Source organism: Nicotiana tabacum, chromosome 18, assembly GCF_000715075.1.
Source record: "Nicotiana tabacum cultivar K326 chromosome 18, ASM71507v2, whole genome shotgun sequence".
Classification (NCBI taxonomy): domain Eukaryota; kingdom Viridiplantae; phylum Streptophyta; class Magnoliopsida; order Solanales; family Solanaceae; genus Nicotiana; species Nicotiana tabacum.
This window is the reverse complement of record NC_134097.1, coordinates 142,943,968-142,962,249: the sequence shown is the minus strand read 5'-3', so window position 1 is coordinate 142,962,249 and position 18,282 is coordinate 142,943,968.

Genomic DNA, 18,282 nt, shown 5'->3' with positions numbered 1-18,282 from the left:
ATCTTATTTGGAAAAAAATGTTAGTGTAGGTACCCTCCTTTTCTCTTTGGTAGGGTGGGTAGGTGAGGGTGAGGGTGAATAAGCAATGAAAATCACAGGTTAGTGTAATTAGTAGGAGTAATTTCAAAATACTCTTTGATGTTCAAGACACTGTGCAGTGGTTTAATAGGTTTAAATGGATCATACAATTGACATTCTGCAAATGTTATTTTGGTTGTCTTATAAGTTCAATCGCTCAAACTTTTTCCAATTTCACGTTTTCTTCAATGGGCTGAACTGAACGGATATGTATTGCAAGTTTAATTATTCTTTTTTTTTTGTCAACCCAACATAGATAATTAGGTTGATATAGCGATCTCACGCCTTTTTTTCTAACAATAAGGTCGAGTTTTTCTCTTTACTAATTATTATTGAATAGTTTTACTACATATCTTTATGACAATTTGTTCCAAAAATTCTTGTTAATGATTTGGTCGTATGTGCTTCTCTAATAAACTTTTCCAGCTATGCTTTTATATGTTTGAAATGTGGGATTAAGGGGAGAGGGAAATGTGAGATATATAGGAATTAAGGGGGGAGAGAAACTTGAGATATATGGACACCTTTAATTAAGGAGTAAAAAACTGCCAATTAATTATACCTCTAAATTAATTATGGTATATAAATGGTAATTTGGTATGCTGAAATGTAATAAACACAAACCTTAAACATTAAGGGTAATAAGGTTTCATATATGGTATAAGAAAGTAAAAATCCCGTCTTTTATTGATAGTAAGCAACTTAATAGTTCATATTCTTAAAATTTTAAGATAACATTTATTCCCTTACTTTAATAAATAATTAAAATAAGTATTAAAAATGATTTAAAAAGTTAATTTGATTCTTCAAATGATAAGAATCGTTATGATTATGTATTCAAAAAAGGATAGAGGACAGTGTAAACAGATTTTTTCAGTCGAGTTCAAAATCATTAATTTGTAAGATTAAGTTTGGTAAATGTTGAAAATATAGTAATTTCTGTTAATATGTGTAATTGACAATATGCAACTTAATAATTTCATATTATAAATAAACATTTATTCCCTTAATTCAATTTAAATTATTTCTGCTTTCTAAAAATAATATAAATGAGATTCGCAACAGGCCCAAAGCACTTTCTTCTACGCACGACACGTGTCATGTTCCCTGCTTTGACAGCTTATAGCCAATTCACTTCTTTCAAATTCCTATTTTGCCCCTTCCATTGGCAAGGGCCCCACACGTACAAACATTTCTCTCACGTGGCACAATTATCAGGGCACCTCCAACTTGCAACTGAATGGTCACGTGATCGGCCACGTCATTATTACGTCAGTGACACGTAGGACCCACGGTTCTTATTCATTATGGGATCTCACTTTGCCGAAAGCATAAGATTATTTGCCTTTTTGACCGATAAGATAAAAGCATAAAGGTTTGGTTTTACATGTCATCTTTCTTCCTTGTGATAAAATCTAATAGATCATTATAAAAATTTTACTTCGACGAGAAAAATGTGTTATTAATGAAAATTATGTTTTGTAAATAAGGGAATTTTGTATTTTTGTACGTGTTGTAAGATTTTTTTTTTTCATCAGCCTAAATTTTGGTGGACATTACATGATAGCTACAATGGTAGATGTAGCATGTATATAGTGAAAATAATCAAGATACACACAATTTAGTTCAGACGTTACATTATGTGATAGTTATGATGGTAGAAATAACAGATAAGCGGTAAAAATAATCTAGGTGCACACAAATTAGTTCAGACGTTACATTATGTGATAACTATGATGGTAGAGATAGCAGGTATACAGTGAAAATAATCGAGGTGCACGCAAAGTAGTTCGGATGCTACATTACGTGATATCTATGATGGTAGATGTAGCAGTTATGTGGCGAAAATAACTGAGGTGCACGCAAATTAGTTCGGACGCTACTGTTTTTAATTTTAGAAAAAGATGTAACGGTAAATTGTATGGGTCAAAATCCGATCAAGGAAATTCGGCACAAAGAGGTGATTAACGTTAGATTTGTAACTTATCATTGACATCTTGGCCGAGGTCGATCAGTGGTCAACAGAACAAGGCGTTGAGTGGTTCATCAGGGCCGAGGTCGAGCAACGTGTGCAGAAATAACGGCTAGCATAGCTTTGGAACTTTCAAATGGAATATTCCATTGAATATTCCTTCTGTTGTACCTTTTAGGGTTATTTGGGAATATCCATATAAATAGTAGGAGAGATAAGGCCAAAGACAAAGGGGGATATTCCATTTGATAAGAATACTTTTGAAAAGTAAACTCTCTAGATAAATTCAAAGAACAACTTTGTGAAAGAGATTCGGTCTTTACATTCTATCCATTATCATTTTCACCAGATCCAAGAAAGTGTATAATATTCTCTCATATTCTTGTCATTCAACATTGTTAGAAGAAGGAATCAATTGTCTCTTTCATTATTGGGTAAATCTTCTTCCTTATTTATATTTAGTGTCATTTATTACTTATTCTCACCCTATTAATAGCAACAACATTTATTATGTATTGCATTAAATCAATTTCAATGTGGTCCCATATTATCCACGTAAACTGATTCTAGACCTAGGGTTATTATCTTTAACTAGGATTAACCCCTTATCCTTTTACTTAATTAGTTTAATAAAGAGCTTCATACTTTTTGGTCAAACAATTTGGCGCCGTCTTTGAGAATTTTTCAGTTAAACTTTTAGTTTCCTCTAGATCTATTTAAAAAAAATACAACACTTTCTTGTGCACACAAATCTAACATGACAGGTAATGGAGAGGGAAAGAGGAAGGCGATAGACGACCTCACCACTAATCTCCTTAACACCATCAACGAAGTAGATGAAACGGAAGGTGGGGATGTAACACCAAATGCATCTCCCCGCCGAAATAGCTCGCCCCCCTCATGACAGTATCACAACCTCACACGGTAAAGGAGCCTCTACGTACGCAACGGAAGAGGCACCACCAACAGAGAAGAAGTTGCTCGAGGCATGGTTGACAAACACGCCGACCAACATCCTTGACAAGTACGCTCAAAGGCCAAACATAGAAGATGCAAGAGTTTGCATTGCGTCAGCGACAGGCGAGCAACACGCCCCCTTGTAACAGGTATTACTCACAATGTTAGTGATGCAGGTAACGACACCCTCACAGCCATTTTGGGGAAGATGGAGGAGATGGAGAACGAGAACAAAAGGCTCCACGACCAAATGAAAGAACATCAAGAAAGGGTGGACAAAATATCAGGAGCCCCAAAACTCCTACCAAGAAGGGACGCCGGTCGGTTTGTTGAGCAGTAAAAGGAAACAACCTCGCCAAAGAGCAAGTATCCTCCATCTTATTGAAGAAGTTCGGCGAAACCCTCACTAGGGGTGCGTTGACTTGGTATTCATGGCTGCCCGCATATTTGATTGAAACATTCGAGGAGATGACTGACAAGTTCGTAACAGCCCATGCCAGAGCAAAAAAGGCGGAGGCAAGAGTAAATGACATATTTGCCATCAAACAATCACCTAGAGAGGGACTAAGGGACTTCCTAACTCGATTTAACCGATTAAGGATGACCTTACCAAACGTATCGGAAGGAATGGCCGTGGCAGCCTTCCAAAACGGGATGAACAGAGGCGGTTCGAGGGCGACCAGAAAGCTACTGAGTTGCCTCATGAAATATCCCCTGACCACTTGGGACGAAATACACAATGCTTATTGCGCCGAAGTTCGAGCTGACGAAGATGATCTAATGGGCCGACCCAATGGCTAACTTCGGTATAATTAGAGTCTAGAAAGGACCGGAGAAATGACAACATGAGAGATCTAGCAGGACCCCGACCTAATCGGGAAAGACATCAGCCCTACGTCAGAGGCACCCTAATGCCGCCTCCCCGCCATGACGAAAGCCCATCTAGGCCACAAATAGGAACTCACCAAAGTGAGAGAAGTATATCCCCTTATTATCCACTCACAAATTATGTGTTCCCCCCAGAAATAGTCTACGCGACGGAGAAACTCGACCCAAAAGTGAAGTGGCCGCAGAAGATGAGATCCGACCCAAGCACCAGAAAATCAAATACCCTCTACGAATTCCACCAGGAGAGGGGTCACAAAACCGAGGATTGTATCGCCCTAAGACAAGAGGTTGTGAACATGCTTCACCAAGGGCACTTGAAAGAATTTATAAGCGACCGAGGGAGAGACAACTTCGCTCGAGGATGTGAATAGCACCAGGGACCACACAAATCACCTTCCCCAGCTCGAACCATTCAAATGATCATCTGAGGGGCCGACGATGCATAAATCAATAACATGAAACTCACTACCACCCACAAACTCAAACAGTCGATCACTCATGAACGGTACGACGAACTCGAAGAAGTATCATCTTCGATAAGTCGGATACCCACAGTTTGGATATCCCTTACTATGATGTCCTTGTCATTACTTTATGCATCTTAGATACTGATGTAAAATGTATTATGGTTGATGATGGGAGTAGAGCATGCATTATCCACCCTCGAGTTCTCGCACAAATGAAGCTTGAGGATAGGATAGTGCCACGTTGTATCACATTGACGGGTTTTAACAATGTAGTTGAGTGGACATCTAGAGAAATCACGCTGCCCGTCCTGGCTGGCAGCATCACTTTGGAGACCACGTTCCACCTCATGGACTAGGATACGGTATACAACGCCATCATAGGTCAACCTTGGATACATGCCATGAAAGTCGTCCCCTCCAGCTTATATCAAGTCATCAAATTTCCCACCCCTTAGGGGGTATTCAGCATCCGAGGAGAACAACGGATTGCTCGAGAATGCTACCACGTCACCCAAGACTGTACATATACCCAACAATTGAAGGGTAAAGCTAAAGAAACATAGCAATCAATAGGGTTGAGGTCGAGCCTTTCTTTTATTGATCCAGCCTATACCTATTTCCTCTTGCTTCGCACGGCCGGGAGCGAGGATGAGAAGGGTATGATCAAAGACCCAAAAGTCGTAGTAGCCACAAGATCAACTGTAGAAGACCTCGACCCCATCCAACTCGATGATAATGACCACAACAAGAAAGCTTTCATCGGCCACAAGCTCCAAGAACCAGGTAAATTCCGTCAATTCTTAAAAAGTAATGTAGACCTATTGTTTTTTCCCATGCAGACATGTGATCAGAGCCAACCCTACACCACTATAAAGTGGCAAGAGCGTTCAAAGCAGCTTTTACCCGAGATGGTCGGGATCGAATCCACAGGGAGCTAGAAGTGGGAATTGGATTCCTATCTAAACTAGAGATGCGTAATGCTCTTAATTAATTTTCCAATCATCTTTTGGTTGGTTATTAGTTCTAATATTTATGCTAATTATAAGCTAAATTAAACTAAGAATGATTACTTGTAGGATGTTCTAAATAGTTAAAGAGGCACTAAGGAAGTGACTTTCTCCTAGGTGAATACTTGACGAGATCTAAAGCCTAAGGCAAAGAAGTTATGTTGGGAACTGTGATATAGCCAATGCATAGAACTACTCACTCTATACCTCTCGGTAGCTTGAGTGACTTTGCCCTAATTGACTTTCTCAATACCAATTGGGTATCAAAATTGTGCAAGCAATATAGGCTCAAATCGGGTATTACTATCTCTAGGTTTAACCCTTTAATTAGGTCTATCAATCTCTTGATTACATCCCAATTCCTTATTGGACTGATTTTCCTAGACTCAAGCTCTCTTTCTCAAGAAGAACCCAAGTCAAATAGGTACAATTAGTGTTTGCAACCACTAATTCAACATAGAAAACACAAATCAGTCTAAATATCAACTACCCATAAACATATAAGCCTTAAATCAAAAGACCCATCGAATACCCACATTAAGGTTGAGCCACAACCCTAGCTAATGGGTCTAGCTACTCATAATAATGGAAGAAAACAAAGAAATAGATGAAGAATAACCCATATGATTTAATTACAAGCTAATACAAAGAAGATTCAGTGTTAATCTAGCTACAATTTACTCAAAATAGCCTAACACAGTCGTTCACGTGCTCTGGTCTTTCGTAGATTACAAAAGATGCCCTAAAAATGTGTAAAGAAAGTATTTATACTAGGCCGAATTTTCTGGACAAAAATACCCCTAACGAGGTAGTGCGGTCCACACAAAATGCACCACGGACCGCAATGAGGCTTCTTGGCTTAATTGATCATTCTCTGAATCTGTCCAGTGCGGGCCGCATAAAATGCACCGCGGCTACGGTGGCTTCAATGCGGTCCGCACAAAATGGCTTGCGGATCGCGCTGGCTTCAATCTCCATTTTTCATAACTCTCTGAATCTCATCTCCGCGGACCACACAAAATGAAGTGCGGTCGCGGTGAGGCTACTACTGTCCGCACAAAATGGTTTGTGGCCGCTGTGCTTGAATTACCAAAAACTGCACCTCTCTGAATCTTCTCATTACGGACCACACTAAATGGATTGCGGCCGCAGTGGATCTGTTTTAATTGTGCTTGGACTTGTTCTTAGTACTTGTGCATGTTTTACTCCTTTTTGAGCTGGTTTTGACTAATTGTCATCTTTTTTACCAAACCCTGCAAACAAGTACAAACATGTAAGTCTTTTGGACTATTTTGTATACATTTTTAATCAAAATTCAAATAAAAATGAGTGTAATCCCCAAAACTTAAGCTTTTGCTTGTCCTCAAGCAAACAAAATAAGACTCACATCTTAAGAGTAAATCCAAGAAAATTTAGATGATCTAAAGTGACCTCATCTAGCATCAATTGGGACTAACAATTTCCCTCATACAAATGAATCATTAACACCATTCGACCTTCAAAGCACCATGGTTTTAGTGCGACACAGGAGCATCAAGAGTTGACTCAAACCATCAAAGAAACTCTTTCTACTACTTTGGTCATTGTGGAACCCAAACTCATACTCCTCACCTCTCCCTAAGAAAACCTCACTTTTAAATTGTAGCACTCAGAACGAGGATTGTGGAAAACACACTCATCTCTCTCAAAGAAAGGTCACAAGTCCGGCTCTAAGTACCATAAGCTTTCCCCTTATGTGAGTCACCACTAATGTAAGCTTCATTCAACTCAAGATTATATAGGGCTTTTGTGTAGATATAGTGAAGGTTATTGGTTCAGGGTAGGAAATATTTGGTCGAGGTAGGTTTTATCTTCCCTTAAGCACTTCATTTGCTTCATTTTGGCACACATGCTCTTAACTTTTTGAGTCATTTAACTTCTTTCTTAGGGGTTAGAGAGACACACTGTCACTCTTTCTTGCTTATTTCAAACCTATTTTCTCCTTTCTCAACTTTCCACACCTTTTATCTCTTTACTTTTATTGAATCCTTTCATTTTTTTCTACATTGATCATTCTTTTTGACTTTTTGATTTTCTTTATTTTTCATTGCCTTTTCTTTTCTTCATTTTGTACCTTTTACCACTTTGTTGCATTCCTACTCTCTCCCCCCAAACATATGCTTTTGCCTTGTGCTAAGGAAAGATTAGGTGCCAAGAGAGAGTATTTTTAGAACGTGTAAAGGCTTGTATCGTGATTTTTGAAAGAAAAAAGGCCTATGGCTCAGAAGGGTTGACTAGGGATATTATCATTGGTAGGCTATGGAAGTTTTCAAGACATCAATCGGATCAAGGAGAGCCTATAATCACATCTCAAGTCAAACTACACTTAGAATTTTGCCTAGACAAACATTTAGGGCAAGTTCTAGACTAATGGCTCGGGACTTGGACTTGCAATTCAAATTCTCACCACACAAGATATAGGGTTGTTAAAGAGACAGAGTCGGGGGCCCACAATAACCTTAGATAAGACTTGAGCAACATGAATGGTCCCAAAAAATCACTTGATGATTATCGGCCAACATAAGAGTCTCAAGGTGACAACTTTCACCATCCTAAACACAATAATTTATTTTTGACCATAGGATCAAAGACAAATGTGTTAGGACCAAGTGAAGCTTTGTTTGAAGCACCCTTACTAACTAGCTACTATTTACACAAAAAGCAAAAGAAACGGACTCAAACCCTTAAGAAGGTTGTCATGCCATCCATCACCGGGAAGAGCCACCCGGTTCACACGAATTACACCTTTGGAAAGAACTATGACATTAAAAAAATCAAAGGCTTATTGAATGCAAAACCCAAAATAAGAAGCTATCAAAATGAAATAAGAAGCTATGAAAGAAAAAATGCGGAAAGTAGAATGAATATGTACAAGAGGGGATTTAGATGAATATACATAAGGGGGAATGAATATATACATCAAAAAGTAACTTTATATACAGACTAAAGTTGTAAAGTGCGAAAAGTGAACTAAAATGGTTAAATTATGTACATACCAAAAGTAAAAAGAAAGCATAATAAAAAGAAAGTAATGTCATATATACGACCCAAATCATCCAAAATAGGGTCTACCCTCTCAAATGAGAGCTAGCATTGTCCTCAATGCTAACTAACCAAAATAAGAACAATAAAAGATATAGAGTACAGAGAAACTCCCTATTGGCCCTCCGTCTGCATAGGATCATGAGTCTGGTGTGATCACGTGATTTTTGCCCTATATGAATTATTCCCATAAATTCGAACAAAATAAATCTTTCCCATTGTTTGCAATTTCGTGGATTTTTGTAGCATTTTTTGTTAATGGCTTGTATTTGTCTGTGCACATTTATTTTATTTAAATCATAAAAAATACCAAAAATATAACGCAAGGTATTTAGGCTTTATTTTGTACATTTTTAGGATTAATCGGTAGATACTTGTTTTATAAAAAATAAAAAAATTGAAAATCACAAAAAAAATGCTTATTTTTTACACTTTTATTGATTTTTTCTCTTTTAATTTAGGATTAAGTGTTGATTAAATTTTTTACAATTAGCTAATTAGTTTAATTTTACACTTATGGATAATTTAGGATTTTTAATTTTTAGGATTTTAATTAATCAGATTTTAAAATCAAAGAAAAGAAAAAGAAAACAAAGAAAGGCACAAGGGCCATTTTGTAGCTCAAAATCGGACTGGGATAGCTTGGAACAACCTATTTGATTTAAATCCCTAGTCCATTTAAAAGGCCCAGACCATTGTCCCATTAACCCCTTTCCCCTCTTTATACCCTAAATCCCTCACATTAAAGAGGGGGAGATCGAAAAGATCCATCAGACCTCTAAGAAAGAAGAGGGAACGACGGACCTTCTAGGTTCTCTTCTTCATTTTCAGTTTCTGAAAACACCACAAAACCAGCGACTCCTTCACTCATACACACTCAATTCACACTCTCTTACACATGCCTAAGCCCTAGTAGCAGCTGAAAATTCTAGAATTCCAGATCTGAATTTCAAAATTTCAAAATCTCAAAAACAAACAACAAAACTGAACCAAAAAAGAGTTACAAAGTTGATTCAAGTCTCAGTTTCATATGCTTTATATTCTCTAGAAATTTCAAAGCTTAATCAAGTTGTAAAGGTGTCGTTATTTATAGGTTTGTTGTTCTCCGCATAGCTAGGCTCCGATTTGCTGATCTCAGTCCCTGTTTGAGTTGTTTTAATTTGTTTTACTGCTGATAAGAGAGTCGCTGCTAAAGCTCACTCTTATTTCACACCTTATTTGGTCAATTTCGTTGTTGTTGTTGTCTGTCTCATCGCTGAGCTCCCTGCTCCTTTCTTTGCTTTTATTAGGGATAATTTCGCAATGTATTATTGCTGATTGAGGTATGGATTTCAGTCCAAAAATGATGTAATTAATTTTGAAGGCCATCTTCTCTATGATTGTTTTGTTGGAATTCACACTCGATTCCATTCTTTCTTATGTTTGGATTGAAAGTAATAAGACATTATTTTGATTCCTTTGAGATATAAGAACATAGAATTGTTCGATTCCTTTAAGCTAAATCTTAATCATGTTAGGTTGGGTATTTGTTGGTAAAATTCTGTGCATTGGGTACTGTTGCTATCATTGGTTTCATGTTTAGTTTGAATTGTTTAGCACTTTTTATGGTTAAACATTTTGATGGCTAATCCATTTTGTACCTGAGTTTGTTTTTCTAGTATCATTTGTTTAAATGGGCTTAATTGTTTAAGCACACTACAATATAGTTGTTGTTTAAATAATAGTAGGCTATTGAAATAATTTACCAAACCATTATTAGTTATGTAACGTGAATTCCTTAAATAACTTAAGACTTTTGGAAAGTTTTCTTTTTGTTTTCCTTTCGTGTGTTTTGTTTTTGTTGTCATATATATATATATATATATATATATATATATATTAGCAACTAGCTTCGATTAGCTCTCATGTACCTATCAAAAATATTTATCAACATCCGTTGGTTGCTTTAGTTGAGTACAATCTTTTGAAATAAATTGAGGCGTGTCATGCCAAATAAAACCCCTAAGCCCATGGCACTCACAAAACTAGTTAGCTTTTATAGAAAATTTGAGGTGTGCCATTTTCATTAGATAACCCATGGCCCTCGGATAATTAATATGAATTCTTTAAAATTGAGGTGTGCCATTAGGTGAATTTTCTATGGCCCTCGCAAACTTGAAAGTGCGTAGTTGCCTTAAGCGCGCTATTTAAATTAATTTCCTTAAACTCGGGTGTGCATTTCATGTGACCCAACTCCAATTCTCAACAACGTTAAATAAAATATGTTGTGGATCGCGGGTGCATTTCATGTGGCGTGATTGAAGGCGTATTTTAAATAACGTTGAATCTTCCTAAAAGTAACTAAAGCGGTTAATGAGTTAAAAATGCATCATAGGCTAAAACATGTATTAAAATCAGATAATAGACCAATTATAATATTTTAGCGACCGTGCTAGAACCACGGAACCCGGGAATGCCTAACACCTTCTCTCTGGTTAACAGAATTTCTTACTTAGAATTTCTGGTTCGCAGGCTTCAAAAGGAAAGTCAAAGTTTCCTCGAGTTGGGATTTAAAATAAACCGGTGACTTGGGACACCAATTAAAATATTCCAAGTGGCGACTCTAAAAATAAATAAATAATCCCATTTCGATTTATGTCACTTTAATTGAAAAAACTCCCTTATACCCTTCCAGGGTGTAGGTAAAAAGGAGGTGTGACAGCTCTGGCGACTCTGCTGGGGATAAGAACCCAAAACTTCTGGTTCAAGGTTCAAGAATTCGAGCTTAGAATAATTGTTATATTTGGCTATATTTATCTGATTTTATTACATGTTTGGGCTAATGTGCTAAATGTTGCTTTTTATCGCTTTGATATTATTTGAACTGTATATAAACTGCTACGAAACCCTTCTCTTCTCTCTTCTGAGGAGTGCACACTGGCGTGACTTCTTTCTGTTAGTGTCATATCCCAAATAGAACGAGGTTCAGACAAGTTGCAAAGTTGGATGATCTTTTGGTTACAGGTACGCTGCCCTCCCCCTCGTGGCTCGAGTTGTCCGCTCGGGTAATCCAGATTTAGAACAATATAACCAGGTTTTAAACCTAGAATAACTCAGCCTCATGCCGAATCCCTAGTAGGAACGTTTGTTTGCATTATGTGCATTTGACTTTGGAGACTCAACACATGGGTTGGGTCTGTCAAGGATAGGTGTACCCGAAATGAAAAGACCATCCTGATGCATTTTACGTGCTACTTGCGTATTTATCTGTTTTGGCTTGCATGTTGACTGACTTCTAGAATAGGGAAAGGAAAAAAGAGAAATCAAAAAAAAAGGAAAAAAAAGAAAAGAGAGAGAGAGGCAGGTATTTGAATTATCCAGAAACTCTGCCGATTTTTTTTTAAAAAAAGAGAAAAAGTCATTTCAAAATAAGTCATATTTGTTCCGTCAAAACGGGCGAACTACGCGGGATTGATTCTCACCGGATGTGAGATACGTAGGCAAACCTCATCGGTTCCGGCCCATAATTTTCAAAAAAATCCAAAAATATTTTCCTTTACTTCCTCTCTAGAAAAGTCTTTTTTTAGACCCCAATTTTCAAAAAATCCAAAAATATTTTCCATTACTTTCTTCTTTAGAAAACTTTTCTTTTAGACCATAATTATTTTTAAAAAAATATATATATACAAAAATATTTTCTTTTAATTTCTTCCAAAAATCCAAAAATATTTTCATTCTTCTTTTAAAATTGAAAAGAAAATTCAAAAATATTTTCTTTTTTTTAGAAGCATTTCTTTCATAAATTCAAAATAAAATTCCAAAAATATTTTCTTTCTTCTTTAGAAGTTTTTCTTTCAAAATTCCAGAAAATAAAATTCAAAAAAATCTTTCTTCTTTAGAAGTCTTTCTTTGCAAAAATGCTGAAGAAAAATCAAAATCCAAAAATGTTCCCTTTCTTCTTTATAAGTCTTTCTTTCGAAAAATAAAATAAAAAATTCAAAAAAATAAAGTTAGTTTATTTACTTTATTCATGATCTTCCCGAACTACGCAAGATCTGATTCATGTTCCTACATGATACATAGACAACCCATATCAGGTTCAATCACCATTAAAAAGAAATGAAAAAAATGAAGAAATAAAAAATATTGATAATAATAAGGACCGACTTAATCCATTTTAACATGTTTTGTTTTGAATTGTGAAGAAAGTTGAGGTGGTCAGTTTGTGGTAAGCTGGAAACACAAGATTCATGGAAAAATGATAATTGACATCGAAGCTGTTACAAGTGCTCAAAAGACTCAGGGTCAGAGGGTTCAACAAGAGTCTACTGTGTTTGGGAAAAATAGAATACTGAAACAACAAATGACCAAAATGTGTCAAGCATGGGCCAGTGGTCAATGACAGCCTCGTCATGAGTCACAATTTGCTATACAACAAGAGCAGTACCACTCTCCTGAGTACCACTCGTACTCGTTTGATCTTCCTGCAAACATTGAGAAGCCTGCCCGAAAGATGGTACAGGAAGAAATGACCCAAAGAGTGAAAAACTTAGAACAACGGTTGAAAATCATGCAAGGGTTGGCAGGTCAAAAGAGTGTTGCCTTCAAAGATCTATGCATGTTCCCCGATGTCCACTTGCCGCATGGTTTCAAGACTCCCAAATTTGAAAAGTATGATGGACATGGAGACCCCATAGCCCACCTGAAAAGGTATTGCAATCAACTGAAAGGTGCGGGAAGAAATGAAGAATTGCTGATGACTTATTTTGGGGAAAGCCTTACGGGAGTAGCATCCGAATGGTTTTTGGATCAAGACACATCTCGCTGGTACGTTTGGAATGACATGACATAGGCCTTTGTCAATCAGTTCCAATACAAAATCGACATTGCCCCAAACCGCATTTCTCTTTCAAACCTGAAGAAGAAACCAAGTGAAAATTTCAGGGAATATGCCATTAAATGGAGAGAGAAAACAACTCGAGTTAAGCCACCCATGGATGACCACGAGCTAATCACTGTCTTCCTTCAAGTGCAAGAGCTGGATTACTTTCAAAACATGATGTTCGCAGTTGGCAAATACTTCTCGGAAGCAATCAAAATGGGAGAAATGGTAGAGAATGATCTTAAGACAGGCAAAATTATAAGTCAAGCAGTTTTTAAAGCCGCAACTCAGGCTGTCCCGATTGAGTCCGATAATTTTAGTGACACGAATGAGAAGCACGAAGAAATCATGATGACATCAGGGTCGAGAAGAGGTCCTAGGAGAGCATCTCGAAGGTATGAGCAACCTTATCAGGTTTCCCATAATTCCCCTGAATACTATTATCCACTTCAGAACTCTCAATACTCTGTTGCTGCACCTCAGTATGTTGCCTGGCCACCAAGACACCCAGAAGGCGAGCACTAGCACCGTAAAATCTCCACCAGCCTCCACAAAATTTTCAAATGCCCTATAACCCACATCCAAGCTAGGGGGTATAAAAGGGAACAAAGGCTGAAAGATAATTTTACACCAATAGGAGAGTCCTATGCAAGCTTGTTTGAGAAATTAAAGCAGTATGACATGATTGCACCTATTCCTCCAAATCATGTGGACCCCCGTGCAAGAAGCTTTGACCCTTCTAAAAGGTGAGAATACCATTCCAATGCCCAGGGGCATAATGTTGAAAGTTGTCGGGATTTGAAAAGAGAAATAGAAAGGATGATCCAGGAAAACCTGATTGTGATCAAAGACAGTGACACCCAGAATATCGTGCAGAATCCTTTACCTACACATCATGATGCACACTTTGTGGGGATGATGCGTGGTGACAAGGGGTATGAGAATCCTCTTGGGAATTTGCTAACTGAAGTTAGTGATTTTGAAATTGGAGAAGGCTCTGCTGATTCTGATGAGCAAATTTGTGGCTAAATGTCAAGCTTAGCAATTGAAAAGTCATTCCCTCCTCACTAGGAAGGAATCTTGGTAGTTTGTTTTGATGTTTTTCTATTATCTGGGTTATTTTAGGGTTGTGATCCATATTTTATTTGTTTTATTTAGTCAAACCCTTCTATCCCTCCATTCTGTTTGTGTAAGTCTTGTCTTTCTGTTCTATTGCTATTTTTATTAGCCGGGTTATTTAGGGTTGTAACTCGGATTTTAGGTTGTTTGTCTTGTTGTTTACTCAATGAAATACAGTTTGTCCTTTTGTGTTATTCCATGCTTAGTTCTTTTCCCGCTAGTTCTAATGACATGACATGCATGCGGAAATTTTGGCCAGATCTTAGAAACTAATTTAATCTGGAGTTGGATAACTGAAAAAAACACTTTTGGGGATAAATAAAGAGTTGAAGTACTTTGTGAACTAAGGTTCACCTTCAAATTATTGTGAAGATCGGGCTTGAGGATGCTTAATCAATTGAAGTTTGTTGGAAAGTTTGACATTAAGGGATGGAAAGTGTCTTGTGACCACGACACACTAAGAAGACAGACATGTTCATCAATACTGTGATCGCGAAAAAATACTATAATTGGCGTTCTCGAGGCTGGGAGGCCCTTTTCTGCTATCCAAACACTTTATACCCTTTGTTACCCCTTTTGAACCTGTGTTATTTTCTTTGACTACCCTCTTTTGGAATCAAGTTTAGAGTCAAAGAGTCAAAAAAAATATGAAAATAAAAGAAAAACAATTCATGTCACAGGAGTACGAACTGGGGCAATTCTTAGAAAGTTCAAGTGAAAAACAAAAGAAGAAAAGATTTGTCCAAGGTCCACGCCCTAAAAAATAAGAGCTGGGGCAACTTGTTTTGAAAACAAAAGAAAAAAAAGAAAAAAAACAACAGAAAGAAAAATGAAAAAAATTAGTTAGGTCAGATGTTTAAACTACGTTTGACCTGATTCCTTAAAAAAGATACGTAGGTAGCCTCACGGTTCGGTCCAACCAAATAAGAATTCAAAAAAAAAAACAAAAAATTCCAAAAATCCCCAGTATCTAAAACTGGGGCAGAAATTTTATTTCATTTTAGAAAGAGTCAATTCCAAGAATTGTAAGTCCACAACCCTTCATTTTGAGTCTACTTTGAGCCTTCATGCCGACCCTTTTGTCCAACCCTATCTAAAACCTTCCAAATAAAGACCTCCCAATATGCCTTCAAGAATGCCAAGAGAAGCATGCAATGAGCAACTGTTGTCACGCAACATAGAACACTGTCAAGTTGTTCACAACAAGAAAGAAAAAGTAAAAGAAAAAGAAAAATGAGAGAGTCTTACTAGTGAAAACCCTAACATTCATTGTAAGGTGACGATAAGTGGAGATGAATAAATGAGAGAGACTTGTTGGTGAAAACTCCTCGGGGCACCACTAGTCGAAAGTAAGTCATGAAGGTGATGCAAAGGATTGGCACGAACAAGCCCGACTTCAAAGGTCATAAGAATAGTAAAAGGGAGGATTGAATTATTTTGATAGATCAGGTCGTTGAGTCCAAAATGCATGTCATGATCATTAAGGCTAGTTATTAAAAAGAAAAAGAACGAAAACTCTTCCTTCTGTCCTTCCGACATGGGGCATTTCTTGTTAATACTTGTTTCTTTGCATCATTATGTCCTTCACTCTGAGTTGGTCCTCGTCAAAACAAGCAAGAAAAGATTTCAAAATCATAGCTGTTCAGTTACATAAAGTAAATTTGGCCATCACACTCGGTTGTTACTGTCGACATGACTTGAGGATTCATGCAAAAGCTCCCCCAAAAGACTCTTGTCAGCCTACTTGACGCAAGCAAGGGTAACTTGTGATTCTCTCTGACAGACAAATTGCTCAAAAGCAGGAAGTCATTCAAGATATCGGAAAAGGCCACCTAAGAAAAGATCTCCAATTGGGATAAGGCTGATTGCGCCACAAATACAAATGGCACTAGGTATGAAACAATCAGAGGTGGTGCAGAACAAAAGTCTCTTGAAACCAACTCAAGCTGATTGAGCAAAAGCCAAGCTGCCCGAGACTCAAGGCCACAAACCGACCACCATTTTCAAAACTGATAAATTTTTCTTTGTGTGAAACAGGAACAAAACAGTGCAAGGAAGTGGTTAAAAAAAAGAACAAAAAGAAAAGAAGAGAAGAGCCGATAAAGGGAAGTTTCTCAAATCTTTGCCTTTATTTGTCTTGCTATTGTGCATTAAATCTTGCCATTGATCTTCACATTTTTCCTCCTAGGATAAAAAGCCTTAGTCTGATGAATCTTTCTCCTAAGATAGAAAACCTAGTCTGATGAATTTTCTCCTAGGATAAAAATCTTAGTCTGATGAATTTTCTCCTAAGATACAAAAAAAGACCTAGTCTAATGAACTTACTCCTAGGATCAAAATCTTAGTCTGATGAACTTTCTTCTAGGATCAAAATCTTAGTCTGATGAATCTTTCTCCTAGGATAGAAAACCTAGTCTGATGAATTTTCTCCTAGGATAAAAATCTTAGTCTAATGAATCTTTCTCCTAAAATAACAAAAAGGGAACCTAGTCTGACGAATCTTCTCCTAGGATCGCAATCTTAGTTTGATGAATTTTTCTCCTAAGATAGAAGACCTGGTCTGATGAATTTTCTCCTAGGATTAACGTCTTAGACTGATGAATCTTTCTCCTAAGATAGAAAACCTAGTCTGCCGAATTTTCTCCTAGGATATTTTGAAAAAAAGAAGGGAAATCTAGATTTGAAAAAAAGGAGTCATTTTTTTTAGTTTTCTTAAGATTATCAATGTTTAGTTTTCTTGAAATCAGGGGGCCCCGCTTGGAGAATAGTGTCAGTTTTTACTTTAGTCAAGCTTAGTTTGTAGTTTTCCGCAAGCTCAATCATGTTTAGGAAACGCACATCCTAGTCGAGTCATTAATTTTACTCTCATCATTGCATTCTTCATCAGTAGCGCAAGTGATTTATAGTTTTGTTAACACTCACAGATGTTCCCAATATCAAACTGGGGCAAGAAAATTTCTTTTGTTTTGTTGTAATCAGGCGCCCACCTGGAGAACAAGGGAAGACAACTCAAGTTTCAAAAGAAAACAATTTCGAAGGAAGACAGTTCAAGTTTTAAGGGAAAATAGTTCAAGGTGCGAGGGAAAACAGTGTCAAGTAACAAGAGAAGACAGTTCAAGTTCAGCAGTCAAGCGCCCACCTGGAGAGCACGGGAATACAATTCAAGTTCAGCAGTCAGGCGCCCACCTAGAGAGCACGAGAATACAGTTCAAGTTCAGCAGTCAGGTGCCCAACTGAAGAGCACGGGAATACGGTTCAAGTTCAGCAGTCAGGCGCCCACCTAGAGAGCATGGTAATATGGTTCAAGTTCAACAGTCAGACGCCCACCTGGAGAGCACAGGAATACAGTTCAAGTTCAGCAGTCAGGCATCCACCTGGAGAAAGGGAAAGCATCTCAGAGTACAATTCGAGTTCAGCAATCAGGCGTCCACCTGGAGAAAAGGGAAAACATCTCAGATTACAATTCAAGTCGGCAACAAAGGGATTTCGCTGGGAGAATACAAGTCAACAAGGCAACAAGAACCATAAGAGCAAGTTTGAAGATATAGATAAGATTTTTGTAATGCATAGATCATAGTCTAGTCTAGCTTCTTTTTATTTTGACATGGTGTAATAATGAGTTCAGTAAGCAGTAGCAGCAGCAACAACAACAACAGTGGAATCACAGCTTCATGGTAGTTCCAGCTACCAAAACTTCCCGAACTACACTGACCTGATTCCTTTATAGCCATGAATATGTAGACAACCTTGGAAGCACGGTACGGTCAAATTTTTCAAAAATGTTTTCCACGGAGTATTCAGCGGGCAAAAATCGCTCGTATACGCTCACTTTATCTTTGCACGAAAACTCTT